We start from the raw sequence: 24,705 nt of genomic DNA on the forward strand, positions 1-24,705 counted from the left end.
TACATCAAACTGAAAAGCTTCTGCACAGCAAAGGAAACCATCAACAAAACAAAGAGACAACCTAACAATTGGAAGAAGATATTTGCAAACCATATATCTGATAAGAGGTTAGTATCCAAAATATATAAAGAACCCATACATCTCAACAACAAAGAAACAAACAACCCAATTAAAAAATGGGCAAAAGATCTGAACAGACTTTTCTCCAAAGAAGATATACAGATGGCCAACAGTCACATGAAAAGATGTTCAACATCACTAATTATTAGGGAAACACAAATCAAAACTACAATGAGCTATCACCTCACAACCATCAGAATGGCTATAATTAACAAGACAAAAAATAACAAGTGTTGGAGAGGATGTGGAGAAAAGGGAGCTCTCATACACTGCTGGGGGAATGCAAATTGGTGCAGACACTATGGGAAACAGTATGGGGATTCCTCAAAAAATTAAGAATAGAACAGCCATATGATCCAGCTATTCCACTACTGAGTAATTATCCAAAGAACATGAAAACACGAATGCATAAAGATATATGCACCCCTATGTTCATTGCAGCATTATTCACAATAGCCAAGACTTGGAAACAACTTAAGTGCCCATCAAGGGATGAATAGATAAAGAAGATATGGTATTTACACACAATGGAATACTTCAGCTATAAAAAAAGATTAAATATTGCCATTTGTGACAACATAGATGGAACTTGAGGGCATTACGCCAAGTGAAATAAGTCAGATGGAGAAGGTCAGATACTGTATGATCTCACTCATAAGTAGAAAACAAAAATAACAACAACAACAACAACAACCAAACACACAGATACAGAGATTAGATTGGTGGTTACCAGAGGGGACGGAGGCACATGTGCATGGCGATGGATAGTAATTAACCTTTGGGTGGTGAACACGATGCAGACCACACAGAAATCCAAATATAATGATGTACATTTGAAATTTATATAATGCTATAAACCAATGCTACCTCAATTTTAAAAAAAGGATCAATATAAATGCAAATCCAAAATTTACCATCTTTATGAAATTTCATTTTCTTTTCAGAATAAAACTGAGGAATCAATCTTTTCCCATAAAAAGATTATGCTGCAACCCCACACTGAAGTTATTCTTATCACCAATTAGCACAAAGTAATTTACATACAAACATTAGTATAGTATAATCTCACAGGACCTTGGGGAGGTAAAATGAATCTAGCAATATTATCCCAGTTGTTAGAAGGGAAAATAGATACTTGGAGGAGAAAAAAAGTTTGCATAAGGAAACAATGCAAATTAGTGACTGACTTGGAGTAGAACACGTTTGCTGAGTTTGAGCTTCTGTTTAGTGTGTCAGCTATTGCCGTATTTTCTTCTCATGACCTTGATTAAGATTGTAACTGGTCCTCACCCTCAGGGAATTTATGCTAAAGATTCCACACACACAGAAAAACCTGCTAGAACTAACAAATGAGTTTAGCAAAGTTTCAGGACACAAAATCAACACGCAAATTGTGTTGTGTGCTGTGCTGTGGCAGCATCCCACATAGAATAACTAGAAGGACTTAACAACGAGGATACACAAACATGCACTGGGGCTCTGGGGAGTCGAAAAAAAAAAAAGAGGAAGATTGGCAACAGATGTGAGCTCGGGGCCAATCTTCCTTACCAAAAAAAAGGAAATCCTGTCAAATGTTACAACACGGATAAACCTTGAGCATATTACACAAAGTGAAATAAGCCAGTCTCAAAAAGACAATTTCTGCATGATTCCACTTATGTGAGGTATCTAAAACAGTCAAACTCTTAGAAACAGAAAGTAGAATGGCAGGTGCCAGGGGCTGGGTGAAGGACGAAAAGGAGATTTATTGTTCAATACCTATAGAGGTTCAGTTTTGCAACATGAAAAAGTTCTAGAGATCTATGGCATAACAGCGTGTGTATATAACACCACTGTACACTTAAAAACAGTTAAGATGGTAAATTTTTATGTGTTTTTATTACAATAAAAAAACTTTAGTGTTACAGTATACTATATCTACAAATGTCATAATTACAAACCAATCCCCAATTCAAGAGTTCCAGAGAGTTCAAATGTTTAACTGAATTGGAATATTTAAACTAAATTGGTAGTATGGTACTTCAATATTATTGAAGTACTAATAAATAGATTAAAGGACTGTTAAAAAAAAGTATTTTCTGCTGAAGAATGATTATCCAAAGAAAAACATTTGCTCATTTTGTAATATACAGAGAATGCAGTTTCAAGTCAATTAATTACTATTATGCAAGGTTTGCTACATAGCATTAATTATGATGAACTCATGTGGCTTTTTATAAGAAGAGGAAATGTGTTGGTTTGGGAAATACAGTGCTTTCAATGTTTTATTATAAGTTAGACTTTAATAAACCTTGGAACTGTATATGAAAAACAAAGAGTTTTCTAAATAAGTTTTTTTTAAAATATATATATTTTTTCTGCTTTATCTCCCCAAATCCCCCCTGCTACATAGTTGTATATCTTAGTTGCAGGTCCTTCTAGCTGTGGCCCTAAATAAGTTTTAATGCTGACTCAAAAATACCTTTTAGGGAATAATCTTTGTGGATTTGACATCTGTATAAAATAAAGTCTGTTCTACATTAAAATCATATATTTGAAGCATCATCTTTATGTAAATCACTGTACTTGGCATCATAAGAAATATAAAAATGAATTGATTCAATCCCTGGACTCAAGGATCTTGTGCTACCAAGGTAATTTGAAGAATTTCTGATTTCTTAAACTGTGTTCCATTGAATTATTTAACTTTGTAATTCTCCTTGATTCCTCCCTCACCATTAGTTGAAATGCTTTCTTCTCATATCAAAGTGGTTCTCAACCTGAGTCAAAGTTGAATCGCCTGAAGATCTTTTAGAACATACACATGGGATGACCACATCCCCAGACATTCTGACTTACATAGTCTGCAGTGGGATTTGGACATTTATGTTTTAAAAAATGATCAAGTGCCTGGGGCGAGGGATGGGGAATGGGGAATGACTGCAAGAGAGGAGAAGGTTTCTTTTTAGGGTGATGGAAATGAAAATTAGATTGTCATGATAGTTGCACAACTTGATACATTTACTAGAAATCATCGAATTCTGCACTTACAATGAGCTTTATAGTATGTAAATTACACCTCAATAAAGTAGGTAAGAAGGAAAAAAGCTATGGAATATGGCCAAAATGTTACCCAGGGGAGTGTATATTCTTTTTGATGCATCTATTGGTAAGAAAAAGATTGAAAATAAACAAACAGAGCACTCAACATAAGAAACTGGAAAAAGAACAAAAAAATAAAAAGAAGGAAGGAAATAACAAAGATAAAACAGAAATTTGATGGAAATAAAACCTGCAACTTGAAAACTAGTTCTTTAAAAAGAAATTTGATGAACAAAACTCTACCAACTCTAATACTAAATAAAAAAGAGAAAAACACAATTATAGCACTGATAATAAAATAAACATATAACAATAGATATAGGAGATGTTAAAGATATTAAAATAGCATATGCAACTTTATAGCAATACATTGAGAAACTGGATGAAATGGAAGAATTTCTAGGAAAATACAAATTTGCCAAACTATGTACAAGAAAAGGTAAAAAATAGATCAATATCCTTAGATATTTTTAAGTTAGTCAAATATATTCTTCTCTCAAAATTTCCAGGCCCAGGTGATTTTGTAAATTTTTCCAAACCTTTAAGGTACAGGTAACTTCTACATCATTTAAACTGTTTCAGATTATGGAAAGAGACGGAAATCTGTCAAATTCCTTCTATAAGTTTATCATAATATTTATACCAATACTAGACAAAAATTATACACAAGAAACAAACAATAGAAAATTGTAGTCTAATCTCATCCATGAATATAAGTACAAAGAACTAAAATTAAATATTAGCAAACTAAATATAGCAATAAGTGAAAAAGCAATACATCATGATGAAATAGAATTTAGAAATGGAAGCATAGTTCAACATCAGAAAATCTATTACTTTAATTCATGATATTAACATAGTAAAAGTCATTTACTCAGTTTTATAGATTCAGAAAAGGCAACACCAGTTCTTGACAATTTGTATGTGTAAGTGTGTGTGTGTATGTCAGGAAGATTCACTCTGAGCAAACATCTGTTGCCAATCCTTCCCTTTTTTCGCTTGAGGAAGGTTAGCCCTGAGCTAACACCCAGGCCAATCTTCCTCTACTTTGTATGTGGGATCCCTCTGCAGCATAGCTGATGAGTAGAGTAGGTCCACACCCAGGATCCAAACCCATGAACCTAGGCCCCTGAAGTGGAGCGCAGGGAACTTTAACCACTTGGCCATGGGGCTGGCCCTTTGACAAACATTTTGGTAAGCTAGGAATAAAGAAAAACTTACTCAATTTGATAAAGAGTATCTATCAGAAGTCAATAGCAAACTTTATATGAAATCTTAAAGCACTAGAGAGAGATGTCCATTGGAATCAGAAACAACAAAAAATGCTTGTCATCACTGATATTGTTCAACAATGTTCTGGAAACCCTAACCAATGTAATAAGGTGAAAAAAATTACTTTATTCTTTCTGTGGCTAGATAGACACATACATACATACACACATACATATGTACACACACATACAGATAATACATAAAAAGAGAGATATTAGAAAAGATAAGACAAAATGGCATGTGTATGTATCTAAAAAAGACAAAAGAATTGATTAAAAAACTATTAAATAAGAGATAGTAGTAAGGAAGACAGACATAAGATCAATATTCAAATTACTGATAGCCTTTGTAGATACCAACAGTAATCAATCAGAAATAATGAAAAAAGACTCCATTTATATTACCAACTAAACTATCAACTGCAATGGAACAACCTTATCCCAAAATATGCAGGAGATGAAGAAAACTATAAAATTTTCTAGAAAGTATCTAAAAGAACCCAGAAAAAGAGAAAAACATGTTATGATTCTAGATGGGAAGATGTGATGTTATAAAGACAAATTGTCTCAAATTTAAAAGCTCCAATGAGATTTTTTAATGGAAATTGGCAACATAATTCTAAGTTCATTTGAGTGATTAAATTGCAAAAATTATAAAGCAAGTTATAAGAATAAAAATAATGAGAAGGAACTCAATACTTTAAGTAACAAAGCTTACTATAAAGCTATCATGGCTAAAGTTATAGAATATTGGTACAGAAATAGATCAATGGATAAAATAGTGTTCAGAAACAGATCCACATAAATTCGTAATTTGGCATGTGAAAAATACATCACTTCAAACCATTGTGGAAAGAATGGACTAATCAATAAAGAGTTTGGGGTCAACTGTATGTCCATTTAGGAGAAAAAATTAGAGTTCTCTTAATACTACACATTTTAAAAACTAAATTCCAAAGGGATTAAATTGCTAAATGTAAAAAGGAAAACTTTTAGAATACAATATAGGAAACCTTTGTATAACCTTGAGATGAAAAGGTCTTCCTAAGACACAGAACTCAGAAGTCACACAGGAGAAGATGGACAAATGACCACGTAAAAATATAAAACTTCTGTAAAAGACATTTACAACAGAGAAAGAATACTATCCCTAGTATAAAAACAACTTTAAATAAACAAATTTTAAAAAGGAAAACACCCAACAGGGAAAAAGGCAAAAAATGTGAACAAGTAGTACACTAAAGAGCAAAATGCTAAAACAATAAACATGAAAAGATGTTCAGCTTCACCGACAATTAAGAAAATGCAAATTAAAAATGAGATTTCAGGGGCCAGCCCTGCGGCATGGTGGTTAAGTTTGGCTTTGGCAGCCTGGGTTCACAGGTTCGGATCCCAGGTGCAGACCTACACCACTTGTTGGTAACGCTGTGACAGTCACCCACATATAAAGCAGAGGAAAATTGGCACAGATGTTAGCTGAGGGCTAGCCTTCCTCAGTAAAAAAAGAAAGAGAGAGAGAGATTCCATTTTAATCCATCAAATTACCATAAATCAAACACATTGATGAAATCCAGGGTTGCCTAGGGTATGGGGAAAAGAAAAATCATATACTTCTGGTACAGCGTCAACTATGACAATCTATTTGGAACCACAAGTGTCAAATAACAAATAGCTATCATCACAACGTATGAATAACTATCAAAATTAAAAATATTTTTAACTAATACTTTTAGATTTATATTCTATAGTAATACTTGTACAACTGTGCAAGGATATATGTATAAGGAACATTATATGTAATAGCTAAAAATTTGAGACAACCTAAATATCAACAATAGGAGAATGGTTGAACAGATGCTGAAATAGTCATAAAATGGAAACCTCTGTAGCCATTTAAAGATTAGAGGTAAGTCTGATGAATTATTTGTGAAAAGTTATGTAACGATATGCAGAGTATGATTTTTGTGAAAACAAATAAGTACGCCTGCATGTTCTTCAAAGAAGTCTAGAAAGATACCAAAAGTTTGACTGTGTCTACTTGTTGAGTGGAAAGGGGTTGGGTGGATATGTGAGTGGTTGGAGATTTTCACCTACTTTACAAATAGTGTATTCTATAACAACCATATTTATTGAGTTACTTTTTCAATAAAAATAAAATTAACATATACAAAGGGATATAATAGACAAGATCAAGTGTACAAAATATATTTCATAGAAATTTATAATTTAAAGCTGAGTGGAATGGAAATAAACTATAACTCCCCAAAATCCTAAACAAGAAAGAATTTGAACTCCAACTCCATTTTTTGTGCATTTGTGTGAATTACAGAAACAATGACAAAATTTAGGGATTTAACTGGTACCAGAACCAAACCTGTATATATTCTAGAACAAAATAATACTGGAGTATTCAAATATTTGTGCATTCTGTTTTGGATCTGGGCCCACCTACACAAATAGACAACACTACAGACATTGGTGCCTTGCTTCTGGATTTCATCCAGATTATCATCCACCTTTTCACTCCAGGAAAGCTATTCCCCACCCTCAGTTTACTCTCAGCTCATTCTCAGTTTATGGTGGGGGGCGGGGCGGGGGGTGGGGTGCAGTTTTGGCCTGTAATACAAATATAGTTCTAAAGCTGAATAATCACTTCTTCCAAAGCACACAAGCCTAGGTCTATAGATCTAGTCTAATGCTGCAAGTATATTTGGTCTCAATTTGGACTCCAGATTAACATCAAATTTGGTAGCTTTTTCTTTTATTTCAATAGTTTCTTCAAAAGAGGATATAATTTTTCACAAGTAGGTAGATCGAAGCAATAGCCAGGATTGACTACATAGCCATAAAATTTAGTATAATACCAAGATTCATATACTTGCCTCTAAAATTTCAAAGATTTGGCATTACTTTCAGTTCAATGAACTTTTCTTAAAATGGAGCAACTTGGCTAGAGACGATTTATTAATTCAGAGTTTGTAATCTAAGGGCAATTGAAGAAACTTATAGTATGAGTCATGCTCCTCAAAATTTATGAATCTCTTTTGAAATTGTGACTTTATTTCTACTGAATAGTAAGATAATGTTTCAAAATCTGTGATTCCACTGAGCTAAGGGCAGCTCTTCAACAGGAAATAAATGAGGATTTCAGGTAATATCTGCAAAATCCACATGGCCAGTTTGGATCTCAATACCTATTCTTCCTTGAACAAACACGTGATATATTTGTTTTTCCTTTCCCAGATTTAAGCTCCATTTCCTCACCTTCTGGCCACATCAGTAAGAAAATACAACCTTGTGAGCCACAATGGAACCTCAAGTTGCATCTCCTGGAGGCATTTAGTTCCCCAAAGACCAAGAGCTGAGAAAACTTCAATTAAACAAAAAATAAAAAGTTTCCTTGATTTAGCTATTCAACTGCTTTAAAATAAATGAGTGCTGCTTCAATTTCTTTCAAATATCCCATACCTTGGCAACAAGGAAAGGCATTGACACGAGGAAAATTCACAGTCCTCCATCACATCTGGACAATGTTTCACACTTGACAAGTTCACAGCACAAGTTTTCCAGTGACTGAAACAAAGAAAAGATCTTCCTTTGATTAGAAGAAACTGATGGACCCTCTTTTTTTCCTTTTTCTTAGGAGTGTCCCACCTGTGCCAGATAAGCTCATCTTTATTCGGGAAATGTATGGAACTAAGAAGAAGTAAACGGAGGTAGGAAGATAATATCTTAGCTCAAGAGAGTGTCCTATAAAGTAATAGGTTACATACTTGCGTATGGCTCATGATCTCTGTAGGCAATTACAAAAGAGGATTTCTAAAACATTTTATCTACAATGACCCAAAATATTTGCATAAATGGTCAAACTACCAAGATGACTACTTCAAAAGATAATATTCCTTTTGGACAAGATTGTTTTTAAAATAGCAGCATCATTATCTTATCTTTGCCTGGTAAATTCAATTCTTCAATATCCCTGAAAATAGCTGATAAAAGTAAAAAAATATCAGTGCCGTAGTAATGGTTACAATTCATTTTTTAAAGCTTTTTATTTTGAAATAATTATAGATTCACAGGAAGTTGCACCTATAGCATAAAGAGTCCCACGTACCCTTCACTGTGTCATCTTATATAACCATAGTATAATAAAACTAGGAGATTGATACTGGTACATTACTGTTAATGTACCAATCACAGTTGCTATGTTACTCAGTCGTCACCATTTTTTTAACCTGCATTCATGTGTGTGTGTGTGTAGCTTTATACAGTTTAATCCCATGTATAGATTCATGTAACCACAACTACAATCAAGATTCAGCTGTTGCATCATCACAAAAGAATTCCCTTGTGCCACCACTTTGTATTAGCCCTCCCCCACCTCATCCCCTCCTTGTCGTCTGGCTACCACTAACCTCTTCTCCATCTCCATAGTTTTATTTCAAAAATGTGATAAAAATGGAATCTTGCTGCATTTAGCCTTTTGAGATTGACTTTTTTCACTAGTCATAATGCCCTTAAGATTCATCTAGGTTGTTTCATGTGTCAATAGTTCACTCGTTTTTATTGTTGAGTAGTATTCCACTGTATGGATGTACAGAGTGTGTTCAACCATTCGTCCACTAAAGGGTATTTGGACTGTTTCCAGTATTTTGCGAGTAGGAATAAAGCTGCAATGAACATCCTTGTACAGGTTTTGTGTGAACACAAGTTTTCATTTTTCTGGGATAAATGTCCAAGAGTGTTATTGCTGAGTTGCATATTTAGTTTTGTATGAAGACGCCAAACTGTTTTCCAGTGTGTCTCTACCATTTTACATTCCCAACTACAATGTATGACAGATCCAGTTTCTCTGCATCCTCACCAGTACTTAGTATGATCACTATTTTTTAATTTTAGTCATTCTGATAGGTGAGTAATGATATCTCACTGAGGTTTTAACTTGCATTTCCCTAATGGCTAATGATGTTGAGCATCTTTTCCTGTCATTATTTGCAAACCGTACATTCTCTTCTGTGAAATCTCTTTATGTCTTTTGCCCATTTTATAACGGTATTGTTTGTTTTTCACTGTTGAGGTTTGAGAGTTTTTAAAAGAAATATCTATTCTAAATGTAAGGCTTTTGTTAGATACATGGTTTGCAAATATTTTCTCCCACCAATTCATTTTTATAAGACTAAAACCAGAACTGGGCCATAGGTGGGAGGACATTTGATATTCTAGATACAGGATTATATCAAGGTTATGCGATTTTGACTCCAGCCATTATTTAAGCCAAACTTTGAGGCTTCTTGATACAGTGATATCCCAGTATGCTAAGCAGGATCAAAAGATGACAATTCACCACAAGTCAGGATTAGTGCATACATTTAAAAGGCGAGTATATTCTGCATAATATCAGATTACAAGGGGAAGCTCTTACTGCTGATGACATGCATAGTTCAAAAAAGCAGAAAATTTCTTTTCAAGGCAGTGGAATAAGGGGCAAACTGATCTTTAAGTCTTATATGTATTATTTTTAGGTAATATTTATTGAATATTTGCTAGAAAGTACTCTAAAATCATCTGATTTCAGATGCTATGACTTTTTTCTAGTATACCTTGTTTGCTCTAGAAATGGTGACTATACACTCTACATTTTGAGGGACAGTTCTAATTTCAAATATTCCAAACCATTGCCTCCATAAACCATTAAAATATCTTCCAAATATTAGACCATCAAAATTATATCTATTAGACTACCCCTTACATCTGGCAAAGATCCTTAGTTAGAATGTTCCAAATATTCCTACTTTCTCATATACCCTTCCCTGCTCACATCTCCTGATGCTCTAATGGTCATACTCTACATTACATGATCCTATCGCTTGGCCACAGCAGATTGGACAAAGGAGGGACACCTGACCCAAAGCACTCATCTGTAGACTGTTCAGAAGAAAATGAGCTGGGTCAATTAGATTCCTTTTTCAGAAACTTGGAATTGCAAATTGAGGTGAGGGTAAATAACCATAAAAGCTGGACTGAAAGATCACAAAGTGGCCCTATGGGCCATGTGCAAGTTGGCACCCAAGCTCTGGAGGGTGGCACAAGCAGATGCACGGAGAGAAGCAGAGAGCCCATGAGTTTGTTGATGAGGTTCCGGAGAGGAAGGCAGGAGTATTTGGGGCCCTGATGGCTTTCTGATTCTGGTTCTGGCTCAAGTCCACACATAGCCTTAGAAGACACTCTCTATTTTTCAAGTAACTTGAGTGCGTCTTTGCAGCCAAATGATCTCTGATTATGGCATGGATCCAGTGGTCTCATTTTTTAACTTAGAAGTCATAGTCAATAGCTATAGCAAAATTCGCATGATCTAATGAGAGCGGCATTCTTTCAAAGTTTTCAATTGACATTAAATCTCTCCAAAGAGAGACAGGCACTCCCACATACAACTGGTGGGAGTATACACTGGTCAACCCTTCTGAAGAGCAATTGGGCAAAATAGATCTCAAAATAAAAGTACGTGCTATAGATTCTCTTTTTAAAAATATATGTATAGAAAAGAAATCTGGAAGTATATATTAAAATAATAATAATAGTTATCTCTAGATGATAAGATTATGGATGATTTAAATGCTCTCCTTTTCTACAATGAGTATTTCTTACAATTTTTTTCAAAAGCAGATATTTAAAATATAAAAACCAACTGCCAGTTATTGACCTCTTACAAGTGCTAGGTGCTTCACAGACATTACCTAATTTAATTTTTTAAATGACCCTATGAGGTAGGTGCTGTTATTCTTATTTTATGAAGGAGGAAGTTGAAGCCTAGAGATGTTAAAGACTTTCTTATGTCATGGCCAGAAGCGGTCCTAAAATGTAAACTCTATGAGAGTGGGGATGTTGTCTGTTTTGTCCACTGTTGTATCCCAAGCATCTAGAACTCACTAAATATTTTTAAATGAACAATAGGCAGAACCAGGCCTTGTGCCCAAGTATGCCTTACTCTAAAACCTATGCTCCAAATCAACACACCAAAGAAGCCCTTCTGTGGTTTATGACCTTGTTAAGCATTTTCCCTCACTTTTTCCTTTACTTTATTTAAAATAGGAAGAAATGACCAAAAAATGAGAAATGGTTACAGAAGATGATGATGCTCTAGGAAATAAAAAGTCACATGATGGGTAACTGTGCTGCCCTAGTCAATAAATTAATAAGTTAGTTTATGGAGAAGCTTTATATTATATAACATTTATATTTTATCTACTATGCTGTTTGTAGTCATTGCCGGGAAAATTTGGATATTTGACCCTTAGTTATGAATTCAGCTGTGGATTTATTATGCCAATATTTCTATGGAAAAACTTGGCTTCTCTTATATAATTTTGACTTCCAGTAGTTTTTCTAGGAGTATAGCACACTGAAAGAATGAATGTTCTTGATACTGTTGTTCAAAATCATAATTTATTCCTTAGTAGCTACATTGCCTTTGAAATCAGCATGACATACAATTTTTGGAGAACCCGACATTCAAACTATGACTTTGTGAAAGTTATAGCAATGTCTTCCTGAGATATTAGAATAAAGCTTCAATTTATGACAAATATCATATTTCCAGTTCCTGATTCAATTTTACTAATAGCACCACAATATCATAATTTCTAGATCTTGCTCAGAAGACCAAGAAGCATAAGCTGGTCATACTTATTAAATTTATGAAAGGTCAAGTTTTCCATGCAGAAATGTTTGATCCTAAACTTTCTGCCATTTCCCTTCCCTTACTCAGTGTTACTGATTAACTTAAGGCATGAGGAGACATACTTAAAATGATATTACTAGAGACGTGCCCTCTATCATCATTCTGATTTAATATTGTTTTGGTAGTTCAGGCCAGTGTAAGAAGAGAGACGAAACAAACCCAAGAGAAATAAATAATGGGAGAAACAAAAAACATTACTATTTGAAGACAATTGATTATGTATCTAACAAAATGCCTAAGGAATCAGCTAAAATTTTTAGATTTAATAGAATAATAGACAGTGAGATAAATTATAAAATATAGAAAAGCCATTAAGATTCTTGAATCTCAACAGTTATTAAACTAGAAAAATGTAACTTACAAAAGAGATTCAATTTACAATAGCAATAAAATACATATAAAGGGAGTAGACTTAATAAGAAGTGTTTGGCTATATAAACCAAGTAATAAAGTTTATTGGACAATAACATCTAGGAAGAATAAAATATTGTAAAGATGTCAATTCTTAACATGGTCTTTTTAAATTTAATTCAATCCCAATCAAAATAAAAAGGGAATTCTCTTTAGAATTTAAAAAGAATGTCATAATACTCATTTAGAAAAGTAAAGAGGTAAGGATAACAAAAATATTCTAAAAAAGAGAAAGTACAATGAGCAAACAACATAGAAACATAAGTCAGTGAAACAGAAGAAAAACCTCAGAAACAGGCCCAGTTATTTACAAGGATTAAAAAACAACCAAGTGCAAAACAATAGAGAAGGTTTTAAAATAGAGGTTTGTGAGAATCATTCATTAGAAATTCAAATTAAATTATTTTAGATCAAATACTTCATACCACCCCCCCCCCCAAATATATTCCAGAAGTCTTAGGTAACAAAATATCTTTAAACTCACAAGCGAATAAACAAGAGTGAGTGAAAGTTGATCAGATCTCTAGAGAGATTATACTTTCTAGGAGCTTGAAGCAATAGAAGAAATTACAAAGGAAGGGATCTTGATTTCTTACTTAATTTTTAAAACATTTTTTCAACTTAAAAAAAGAAAAACTATGTAGAAATTAGAGAAATAAGTTAATTTTTTAGGCTACCAGAACTTGCGTGGCCTGTTGTGTCCTCTGCACCTTGCACAGTGCCCGGACACATAGTAAATGTTCAATAGATATCTGTTGGACAAATACTGCAATCATTAACTAAGTAGACTTTGATTAATTATATAAGACAAAGAAGTGACCCTAGAGTCCAATTAGCCAGCTGCAACTAAGAATGATGAGTGCAAATTAATTTCTTTGGCCCAGATGCATGAGAACCACAGACAGGAGGCTGCCTAATCAGCTGTGGAACAGACAAGCGATGGGAACAACAGGTGGGCTGTGGAAGTGCTATCAGCCCAAATCATGTCACACTATAAGCATCAGCTGTTGGAGGATGTTAGCAGCCAACAGGCCACACCGGTCACGGGCCGTCAGCAAAAGAGGGCTTCATTCAATCAACAAATCTTGATCAACTTGGGAGGCCCAGAGACCAGGGTGCTGGATGACGGGGCTTATAAACAGCAGTCTCAGCTGCTACACAAAGGGCAGCTTTGTGTTTGGACAAGAGAAAGAGGGGACCACATACTTCTCCTAAGTCTTTTTCCAGGATAATTATTCAACGGAGTGAAGCATCCTTAAGCACTTGGACTTGATGGTTGCCGCATCTTCCATCTGAGACAGAGGGATTTTAACATTAGTATGTGAATGTTGTCAAAGTATAGTCAGGAAAACATACATTCAAAATCATTTACTAGTTGGGGAGTCTGTACAGTAAGATTTTTCTGCATTATTTTCAGTCTACTTTGTGCTGATGGCTCACAGCACTCAATACATTTTTGCTGAATCTATAAACGATTTGAGCATTATTTAGCTAAACCTAAAAAATGATCATTTTGATTTTGCCAAGACCTTGTTTTCCCATTTGATGGTGGAAACATAAGGAACTGGTCTAATGTTTGCTAATGGTTTGAATCTATGTGTTTCCATTTTTTAGCCCTGTTTGCCCAGGATGATAAAAATAAAGACATCGGGAGAAATTGGGAGCACAGAACTGTCCATCTTCAGTGCATGCCTGGATCCAGGGTTTCTCTGCTATAATGAAGCCCCCATAGGCCTACCTAGAACAATTGTCCCATCTGTCAGCTAGATTGTAGGATAGTTCCTTCAGGATAAGTAGAAATTTTTTTGCTACTATTAGCAGGCAGGCAGGCTACTGGATGGAATGGGCCAGAATAAGTTGTCAAATCATTCGTTTCCTAGCTATGCCTATAGCAACTTCCTGAGTACAACAAGCAAAGGAGAGTAGATTTAAAAAAACTATTTTTGAAATAGCCAGTAATGACAGGACCAGTGTTAAGCACATGTAAAATGGATATTTCTATTAGTGGCAGGATGAGAGAAACTGATACGTCAAATATTTTAAACTCCTTCATCAAATTGGAATAATATTAAAAGTGACTGTAATCTGAGGCAGTAGAATTCAATTTTCCTTGCATTATGGAGATTTCTCTGAGCAGACCCAGGTTAAATGACTGCCCTGAGGTTGATGACACACTGATTCCTAGTGCCAACAATGACTTCAGCCTGATGGCAACCTTTACAAATTGCTTCCTGTAAATTCTTTGTGAGAATAACAAACAATTCGTTTTGCTTGAGAGTGACTTTTAGCTAAGGGACTCCACCCAACAATCTGGATTTAATAAAACAAAATACACTTTGGTATTACAAACATCTCTTTTGAGATACAAGTTCCCCACATAAGTTTTTGTAAAAGCAAAGCATTTTCATTTCTATTCAGTGAAAGCCAGATGGATACTTATGCATAGCCAACAATTACTTAGTTTATCTGATGAGTTGATGGGGAAGTGTGGTAGGGGACGAAAGGTCACTGAAGAGCCACGTGTGTGTGTGTGTGTGTGTGTGTGTGTGTGAAAGAATGTCCAACCCACTTTGCTGATACCAATGAACTCACTATGATTAAAGGAGGTGGAAACAGAAAACCTGGCTTTTTATTTTAAACAGCCATAAAAAGATGGACCCTGGGCCTTTTGACAGAAAGATGGTAAGACTTCTTTGGGATAGCACCTCCAAAATGTCTTCTCTGATTTTCTATTCCCATTTACTCTTTCTTCAGCTTCTCTCTTTTCAATGTTCTTTGCCAGCTGCAATCATCAATCAGAACTTATAGTTGTTTTCATCATCTCCAGATATATTGGCCTCAGAGCTCATGAAATCAAAATCACCTTATGCTTCTGCTACTCTTCTGGAGTCCATCAGAACTACACCACTCATCTCCTCAATCTGGCAGAAAAAAATCACTTTCTGAAGGACAACCATTCTAATATCCCCAATCTCAGTTGCTTATTGTTCAAAACTATGCCTTCCAAGTCTCTTTATTCTTATAAGAACACTTATTCATCTAACAAACACGTATTGGGCACCCACCATGTGGCATTATGTGGGGCATCTGGGGTCTACAATGATGTTGAAGACATATGGCTGCTACCTTTACAGAGCTTATGGGTGAGAAGGGAGCCAGGACACAGATAGCTCTAAGACAAGGTGGAAAGGAGCAAGCGCCATAAGAGAGACAAACGAAGTCCTGTACCACATTTGCTCTGAGGAAGCTTCCGGGTGGGGGCCTCAGGATGGCAGCACTGGAGCAAGACGCTAAGGGGCACGTGAGGAAATGTGTTTACCTTTTTTATTTATACTTCTTCTCTCTGTACATTATACAGTCCTTCCCATTTTTATTTATATTCTTCAAATGAGGCTTTTCTAATTAAAAAAAAAACCTTTTTAATCTTGCAGGCCTCTCTTTATTTTCGTCTATTAACGTTACTTTAAATCTTTAATAAGTTTGCTTTTAATTGGGTATTGGATCAACTTCACAATGAAAGTTAAATAGGAGTATCTAAGTACCAATAGCAACATGAACTTACTAAAAAAATCCTCTTCAAATTTCACCTTTTCATAAACCCTGAAGACTTTTTCCATTCTGCTCCTTGCATAAAAATAATTGTGCATCATTGTTAGGAAGCACTAATTATCATTCTAAATTATACTTTGTTTCATCTGCTATTGTTTTCTATAATCCTTTCCCCACTTTTTATTTTTTCTCATTTTTATCATTCCTCCCAGCAGTAATGTTTTATTGTATCAAAGCATCATATTTGCTGTCCTCCTGTTTCCTGATAGGTGTGTATGTGGGCTTTTCCTAGTTTTTAGTTATACTGATGAGTACTTGTACACACATCCATATGTCTTTTCTTTCCTTTGAATTACCTCCTTGGTATATGTTACATTTTCCAAAGCTAAATAAAATAATATTAATGTATAGCTAAGGGGTGAGATCTGATAGACTGGCCACATTTGAATCCCGGCTCTACCACTTACCATCTGTGTGAACTTGGGCAAATTACTTAACCTCTCTGAGGCACCAATTCCTCATCTAAAACATAGGAATAATAATAGTACCCACCTCATATGATTAGTTTGAGAATTATATGAGATAGTTTATACACATAAGCCCTTAGAACTGTGCTTAACACATCGTAACTGTTCAATATTGTTAGCTTTATTACTACACAGGGTTCTTAGCGTACTATTTGTTGCATTCCAAAACTCAATAAATGCTAATTTCTTTCTTTTCATCAACCCAAATTACTATAACTTGGACAAAGTGTTTGATCATTTCTATTAATCATGGAATTATAAGCTCAGGGTTGTGAAGAATTTTAAAGGTTTAATCTCTGATTCACGTCGCATGTGTCCAAGATGCTTTCCAGAAAAAAGCATTAGCTTACAGAATCATCAGGTGCATCCAAACTTTCATCTTTGTGTACTGCTGTTCTTATTTTGTTGGTACAAGGATCCTATCTTGCATTTATTTACATTTGTATTTTTCCATTGTATTAGATGGAGCCTTTGGTTTCAAGTAAAAAATCTCAACCTTTTATAGGAAGGAAAAGCAGCAATACAGCTGGGTGCTTGTTTCCTCCCTCTGTCTCTGCTTTGGTCTGTGCATTGGTTTCATTTTCTCAACCCAGGCTCTTCTACATAGTAGGAAACCTGGCCTCCGAGAGCTCCCATGCTTCATATTGACGATGACTGCATCTCTTTGCCAATTCCACATTCCTGGGCAAGGATCCTTACTGGCCTAGCTTGAGCATGTTGCTCACTCCTAAACCTATCAACTGTGGCCAGGGAGTGGGGCACTATAACTGGCGGTCCCTCAGAGCTGTCTGGAGTGGAAGGAAGAGCATTAACCCAAAGACAGGGTGCCAAAGGGAAGGGCTCTGGCCAGACCAAACAATAGATTCCTATTACAGTTATTAGAGGAGCTTAGCATGTTTCACACTGGTTTACCGTTTCTGTGTGAACCTCCTCCTCTCACATGAACTGTTCATATCTTTGACCGTTTGTCATCAAGATAGATTTTTCCCTTATAAATTTGTATCATTTCCCTAATAGTTTTGGAAATACAACTCTGCAACTGTTGACCAAAACTAGGATGGCATCCACAAGAGTACTGAAGAACTACTATGTTCAAGGAGTTGTTTTGGGTACCATGAAAAGTTCAGAGAGCTGCATCACTGTAGAGAACTCAGTTTCTAATGGGGTTGAACAATATAAATAAAAAATGAAATAACAAAAGCCTGTACAACAGTGGTTCCTCAACTATGGAGACCATGTTCTTAAGAACTCTGAGACAGAGGACTTAAATCCCTATGGCGGAAACCATGTTAGGGAAAATGATGTTTGGAGTAAACCTCTGAAAACCATTAGAATTATGTTTTCTTGTACTAAAATAAATATGACTTTTATACATCTTTGTAGTCATGACTACTACAAGGATATTCAACCCTTTACCATTTCATACTCACTAGCAAGATACCTTTCAGTATCTTCTTTTCTGCAGTTTCAAGAAGAAGTTTATAAATCATTTTGCAGGATTGTTAAAAATACGCAGAGTGAGAAGAATTCTTTCTTGGGCTGCCTCTTCTGAATGTTCAAGGTCTTTCTTATTTTATAACTTGGTGGTGTCTATCAGACACACTATCGTCCTGTCCATATTCCTTGGGCACCAAGGGCTTCCTACTACAAGTATCTGCAACTCTGCTTGAAGGCTTTTTCTAGCTGCAGGGGCTGACCTGGTTGGGAGCCTGCTGGAAGTGCTGGGGACTGAATGCTTCCAGGAGTAAAAGATAGTTGGTGGCTAAATGCTCCAGATTTCATCCCTGAGGTGTGACGAATCAGAGGTGAGGGATACACAGTGTCCAGAGGTCTCCAGTGGGACTGGGCCCCAGTTGACCATAGCAGCAATGTGTTCATTAACACTTTGTATTGACTTCCTAGGGTAACATCTAAACAAACAGCTTGCATTAAAATCCTTCTTTTAGGGTATTATTTTGGGGGGAACCAAGCCTAACATGAAGTTTGATTCCCATCTCCTGGGCCTTGCCTCCTAAATATCTGGGTCTCAGAGAAACGTTGGAGGCTTGAGATGGAAAAAAACCTTTGAGAATTGATCTCCCCCAATACCCAGAGTTTTGCAGCCCTGGATCTGCCCATGGTAACTTCATGCCAAGTACACGCATATCTCCCCTGTCTCTCCCCACTGATACCACAGGAAGTGCTTCCAAAGCCCGGGATTATTACTGCTTGTCTTCCTTGGTCCTGCCTCAGTGTTCATTCCAAAAATCTCGACTTTGTCTCTCTTTAGTTCCTTTTCTATTTCCAACCTCCATTTCTCTCTTTCCCCAGCTACCTGTGGAAGGAGTGATCTGCAGTTTACACATACCAGGATCGAAATTCTATAGTTGCTGATAAAATATAAATCCATATGTACTTATGCCTAAGAGAAGGTTATGATTAGGGAGTTTAAAATGGTGTACTGAAGAGGAAGTAGAAATATAACCTGAGTAATCTGCAAAGGCCTCCTAGAGAAGGTTGAGACAACTGATCTAGCCCCATATCCCATTTTACAGGTGAAGAGACTCAGATCCATGAGGTTAAGTGACTGACTCAGGGTCCTACAGTGAGTGGTGAGCTGCCCCCACCTCCCACCCATCAATTCCCTCTGTGTTCTGCCCCATGCTGCCCACTCACCATTTGTCCACTGGCAGCCTTGCCTCTGCTTTTGTCTTGTCAGCCTTAAAATGCGCCATGAGGATGAGGCCTGGAAAAGAATAAGAACAAATAGCACATTTTCCTCAGCACTCTCCACAGGGCGCAATATCAGTTGTCCTCAGAGGGTTTTGATATGGGTTGAAAATATTGTTTGTTTTGTTTTAAATCTTGGAAAATATTCTAGTTGCATGGAATTTTTTCTCCAGAATTAATCATGAGTAACATGCTCTTTAGCCTTGTTCTTTGGCAAAGCTGAAAACAAAATAGCCATTGTGGGCCTCCTTTGTTTAAACCGAGGGACTAATGACGTTGTTCACCCCTCCCACTGAGCAGCCCGAGGATATTGGTCTCTCTGGAGAGCACTGAGTACCCTGGGTGGCAGGACGCTGCTGAGCAAGCTTTCCCCGACCCAAATTGATTCCAAGGAGACAATTCCTCTAACTGTTCTTCAGCCTAGTCGTATCAAATATGCTCAACAAGTTCTTCCAATTTCTGTTTTTAAAATAAAAATAAAAAGACCAGCACATTCCTTTTTTTATGTTTGTGCAAAAGAAGCAGAGACAAGAAGCTGGGGAAACTCTAGCAAAAGACTTAAGATATGTAACTTGAGTGATTTCCTACTGAAGTCCTGAAATATGAATTAAAATAATGGATTTACTTTGTTTCAGATTTCAAGATGACATTCTTGGTACTTTCTACAGACTGTGGGATCAATATTGCAAGAATGAGTCTGTCTTTCTCAACCTCCAGTAATACTGACTCAGGTATAATTGGGAATCCATTAAAATACAACTTTCTCTTCCCATATCATATTTGTTTTAAAGGGGGGGCATCATTAGCTCACTTAGTGTTCACTATAGAACAATGCTATTCACGATGAAGTAATTTGATTAAAAAGATAATTTCCCATAATGTAAAATTTCAGGCAACTCAACGTCACTGGAGGGAAACACTGACAGTAATATAATGCACACTGTAATGCTCTCATTATCTGCATTGATTCATGTTTGACTTGAATCTAATCAGGCATGTCTCACTACAGAAAACACTCTTTTTCTGCAAAGATTTTAGGACCTAGAATGTGTACTGCTGCCGGGCATGGATATACGATATCCACATAAGGCTCCCAGCCTGCCTCGGAACCTGCCTTATACCTAGTATGTGTAGTCCCCAACTAAAAAATGGACACAACCTCTGTTCCATTCCCCTCTCCGTAAGACCACCCCGCCACCAAGGTCCCTGCTTCTCTCTGCAAGGGAATCATTGTAGAAAAAAATTAGAGCTTCTCAAAAATCAGATGTACCTAAGGGAAAAGAGGAAAGAAATTATAGGAAGCAAGAACAGCTCAGGGGAGCTGTTTCCAGGAGCAAGCATCCAGCTGGGGATGGGTCTTCTTTTCCATAAGCATCCTCTTGAAAATAAACTAAAAAAAAGAGAGGGAAAAAAACTTCTAGGAAAGCAATGGATCATCTGTTAGTCTCATCTTCATATAGTGTAGTTCAGCCAGATTGCTTTCCTTCTTACAAACAAGCTGCACCAAGAAGATGGAATTTTGTTTGCTAGGGAAAGAAAAGTAGATAATTGTAGAGCATGATAATCTTCTGGAAGTGGGGCAGGTGTGTGTGTGTGTGTGTGTGAACACAATGAGGACACAGGGAACCCTAAGAGAGGTGTAGAAAGGAGGTAGAAAAATGCCCAAAGAAAATATCACTAATTTCAACATGTGGCCTAAGAAAGGAGTTAACTCTCTGCTCTCTCCTCTTTATCCTTCATCTTCTTCTCTTCCTCATGCTCTCCTTTCTCCTCCCATTTGAGATTTGAGCTTGTAGCCCTTGCTCCCAGGAACAAGAATTTAAACCAATATTATTAGCATGAGAATTTAGCAGCATTATTCATTAAACTGGCTTTTCTGGGAGTATCCTATAAACCTAATTGCCATACTAACTCATAATCATAATAATATTACTAATGACTAACAACTAATAGTTATAATTATTATTATTATCATTCTCCTCCTCCTCCTGGTCATCACCAAAGCTTCTTTGGGTAATTTTGTGCCAAGTTCCAAACTTTTGTACACTGCCGCTCCCAGGCTGGATAATGAAAGAATTCAAGGGTAGTGGGCAAATGCAGGGTGCTAGGTACAGATGTGCAGGTTGGGCCCTGTACCTCAGGGTCAGGCCAAGAGGGTCAGTGGAGTCTGAAATATGGTCTGTGCTTCGCTCTCCAGGCTGAACATCTTGCTCTTAGCAACATCTGCAAGGAAGATGAGCCATCTTTTCTTAGTTGCACACAGTCTAAGAGTTGGCCGTGGCCCTGAGCCTAAGACAAGCCTAGTGCTGATCACCAGGCAGGAACAGCATGCATGGGAGATGCTAAGCTTTTTTGGAGGAGTTCCAAAACCGTAATTTTGGGGTGTTAAAGCCAAGGTGGAGAACAAGCATTTTGGGGAATGGTGAGGAGGAGATGTACAATCAAGTGTTTAGGTTCAGGACCGTGCCTTCAGCTGAGGGCTCCTTTCTTGCTGCTCTCAAGCAGTTTTCATTACATTACCTTCACCTCTGGTGTCTTCAAGGTACTCCTTGGCTTGTGCCATTAATACTTTTCCTAAGATTTTCAGATTCACTTTGGTCATATGCTGGGTCCTACCTGTTAGAGCTCTTAGAATTTCCTCTTTATCTCCATATACCTCTTTAATTCTTTTATCTTTAATGACTAAAGTAAAATGTGGTCCTTTAACAAGTAATCAGATTTGCCTGATTCTTGATTTGACCTGAGGACATCTTTTTTAAGCAAAGCTTGTTAGATAGGGAGTTGAAGTGTGGCTTATTAGTCTGGAGCCTGTGAAGGATGTTACAGCTGCTGCAGCAAGACAAGAAGGCTTTGTTTGTATGGAACCACAGCACTGTCTCATGCTCTTCCTTGCTGTCTATTTAGCACTTCATCTTTACCTAATCTTTAACAAAGCATAGTCTGTGCAGGCAGTCTGTAGTAAACATTGTGAATCAGCCTATCCTTCTGAAAGGTTGCAGGAGTGAAGAGTGTCTAAATATTTATTTCAAATATAATCTATCCTATAGTCCTCCATATTCAAAGGTTTGCCAATTTGAAATATCTGTGGTCCTGTAATGCATATGGTTTTGCAATAAGAGGCCATGCAAATGGACTTAAGTGTCACAGTCACTGCCAAGCTGGTATAAACCACACAGCTGGTCCTCCCAGGGATAGAGAAGGAAGAGTACTCTGCTTTGAGTAGGATTTCCACATATGACCATGCATATGGGCGGTGGGGTCCCTTGTGGTATGGATGGCTATAAATGGAGGTGCAGTAGACAGGACTAGGTTATCTACAGTAACAAACAGCCCAAAGTCTCCATGGCTCAACACAACAAAAGTTGATTGTTTGCCCGTGCTAAATGTCCAGCATGTGTAGGCAGGGGCATCCAAGCTGAGCTACTCTATCTCAACAAGTATTTTTACAAATATGTGAAGAAAATATAGTAAATTATACACTGGCTCTTAAAGCCTCTAATATGTCACTTCTGTTTCCATTTCATTGGCTTAAGCAAGTCACATGTCCACACCTAATTGCAAAGGAGACAAAGAATTACAACCTTTCCATATATCCAGAAGGAGAAGAGAACGGGAATACTTGGAATAATCCTAGTGACTACCACTGGGGTCTATTTGGAAGGACTCCAGTGCCACTTTTGTGTTCTGGTAGCTCTCAACTGAGATCAGGAAAAATGATTTCCACATTTATACGTCTGGTAACCACCCTCACAACTCAATCACCTTATTTCCAGAGGTGGGTCCTGTGGAAAAATATCTTAGAGAGAGAAGCAGTAAAAAAAAGTCCTAACTCTTCCAAGCAGGTTCACTATATTTTCATCTTTAAAATACAGAATTCCACAAAACACAGATACCATTATTGAGAAATAGCATAAGAGAAGACTGATTCTCAGAGGCTTTGGAAGTAAAATATGCCTCCAAGTAGTGGACACTAATTGTCTAAAGGGCCTACTCTTTCTGAGTACTGTCCTTCCTTTCCACATTTGAGTCACATATTGAAAATGGTGGGAATCTGGCAGCCATTCTGTTTAACATGATGCTCTCTCCAAGACAGAGCATATTGGATCAGGGTCGATATTGGAACAAAGTTGGGGCTAGAGTCTCTTCCCTGGGAATTTGGAATTTGGACGAATAGAAACACTACCAAAAAACGAGAAGTTTGACTAATGGGTCTGGGTTGTCTGTTGACTGGAGATGTAACTGAGACTGCTAGTGCTCACTAAGTATCCATATGCTCCTCTCCATTTCCCAGTTTTCCTTGCAGTTAGTTTGGGGCAATCTGACTAAGTTCTGGCCAATGGCAAATGGACAGAAGTGATACAAGCCACTTTTAGGCTTGGCTGTTGAAAATATCCCTCATATCACTCCACTTTCTTTTCCCCCACCACAGTGACCTTGGAGGCCACACATTCCAGATGACACAGTTATAAGACAGAGAAGGTCTACCCATCCCATAGAAAATTGTGACATGAGTGAGGAAAAAAATCTTTATGCTATTTATGTTTTAGGGTTTATTTCTTGCTTCAGCATAGTCTAGACTATCCTGACTAACATAGAACTAACAAAAGAGTGGCCTCATTCAACCAAGAAGCAAAGAAAAGCTGATCTTCAAAGAAAGAAAAAGGATGTGCAGGGAGGAGCAGAGTTGAGAAAAAGAGTTTCTGGTTCCAATCCCTTCTTGAGGGTAAATCACATTTCTGTCCTTGGCTTTTGTTGATTCCCTTGTATCCATATTATAATGAATTTCACATTTTTAATAAGCTTGTACCAAAGAGTTTCAGTCCTTTGCCACCAAAAAGAGTTATAACTATATCTAATTAATTATAACTAATAGTTCTTATATCTCAGTGCTTCAACTTGTATTTTACGCATTATACCATGAAAACAACTAACAAATTAATAGGTATGGTTCTGACTTAGCTTTCTAATTCCTTCATTTCAGGAATGCCAAGTACTACAGTAAAATCTTGTCTAGATGTAATTCCATAGTACAGTCAACCCTTAAGACACATTCCAGAATTATAGATCTTGTTTATTTACCCAAGACTTAAATAAAGGTGAATTATCTTTTAGTTTTATTGGTTACAAATGACCAGCTGACAAGTTACTCAACTTCTGCAATTGCAGTGAAATTCTAGAGCTATCAAGAAAGGGTTACTTGTTCAAGAACAGCTAAGTAATTGATTGGCTCTTCAGAATCTGTGCCAACTTCCTTTCTGCAGGTGGGCTAAATAGTGGATACCTTTTATAGAAGGAAAGC

General features: G+C 36.6%; 1 protein-coding gene across 22 annotated transcripts in view; it reads right to left on the minus strand.

Annotated features, from left to right (window-relative positions):
• EHBP1 (EH domain binding protein 1) overlaps positions 1 to 24,705 on the minus strand; it is a 479,572-nt gene that overhangs the window by 398,482 nt on the left and 56,385 nt on the right. For 6 of the 22 annotated variants that reach the window (XM_070572574.1, XM_070572554.1, XM_070572543.1 and 3 more), the window contains exons 1-2: positions 13,299 to 13,349; positions 7,941 to 8,045 (exon numbers count right to left, since the gene is read on the minus strand). The gene's annotated coding sequence lies outside the window, so the exon portion shown is untranslated. Of the gene's footprint in view, positions 1 to 7,940; positions 8,046 to 13,105; positions 13,376 to 13,827; positions 13,914 to 19,352; positions 19,423 to 24,705 lie in introns of those variants that run through there. The other 16 variants (XM_070572563.1, XM_070572581.1, XM_070572562.1 and 13 more) reach the window with 6 other exon arrangements.

Source organism: Equus przewalskii, chromosome 14 (genome assembly GCF_037783145.1).
Source record: "Equus przewalskii isolate Varuska chromosome 14, EquPr2, whole genome shotgun sequence".
Classification (NCBI taxonomy): Eukaryota; Metazoa; Chordata; class Mammalia; order Perissodactyla; family Equidae; genus Equus; species Equus przewalskii.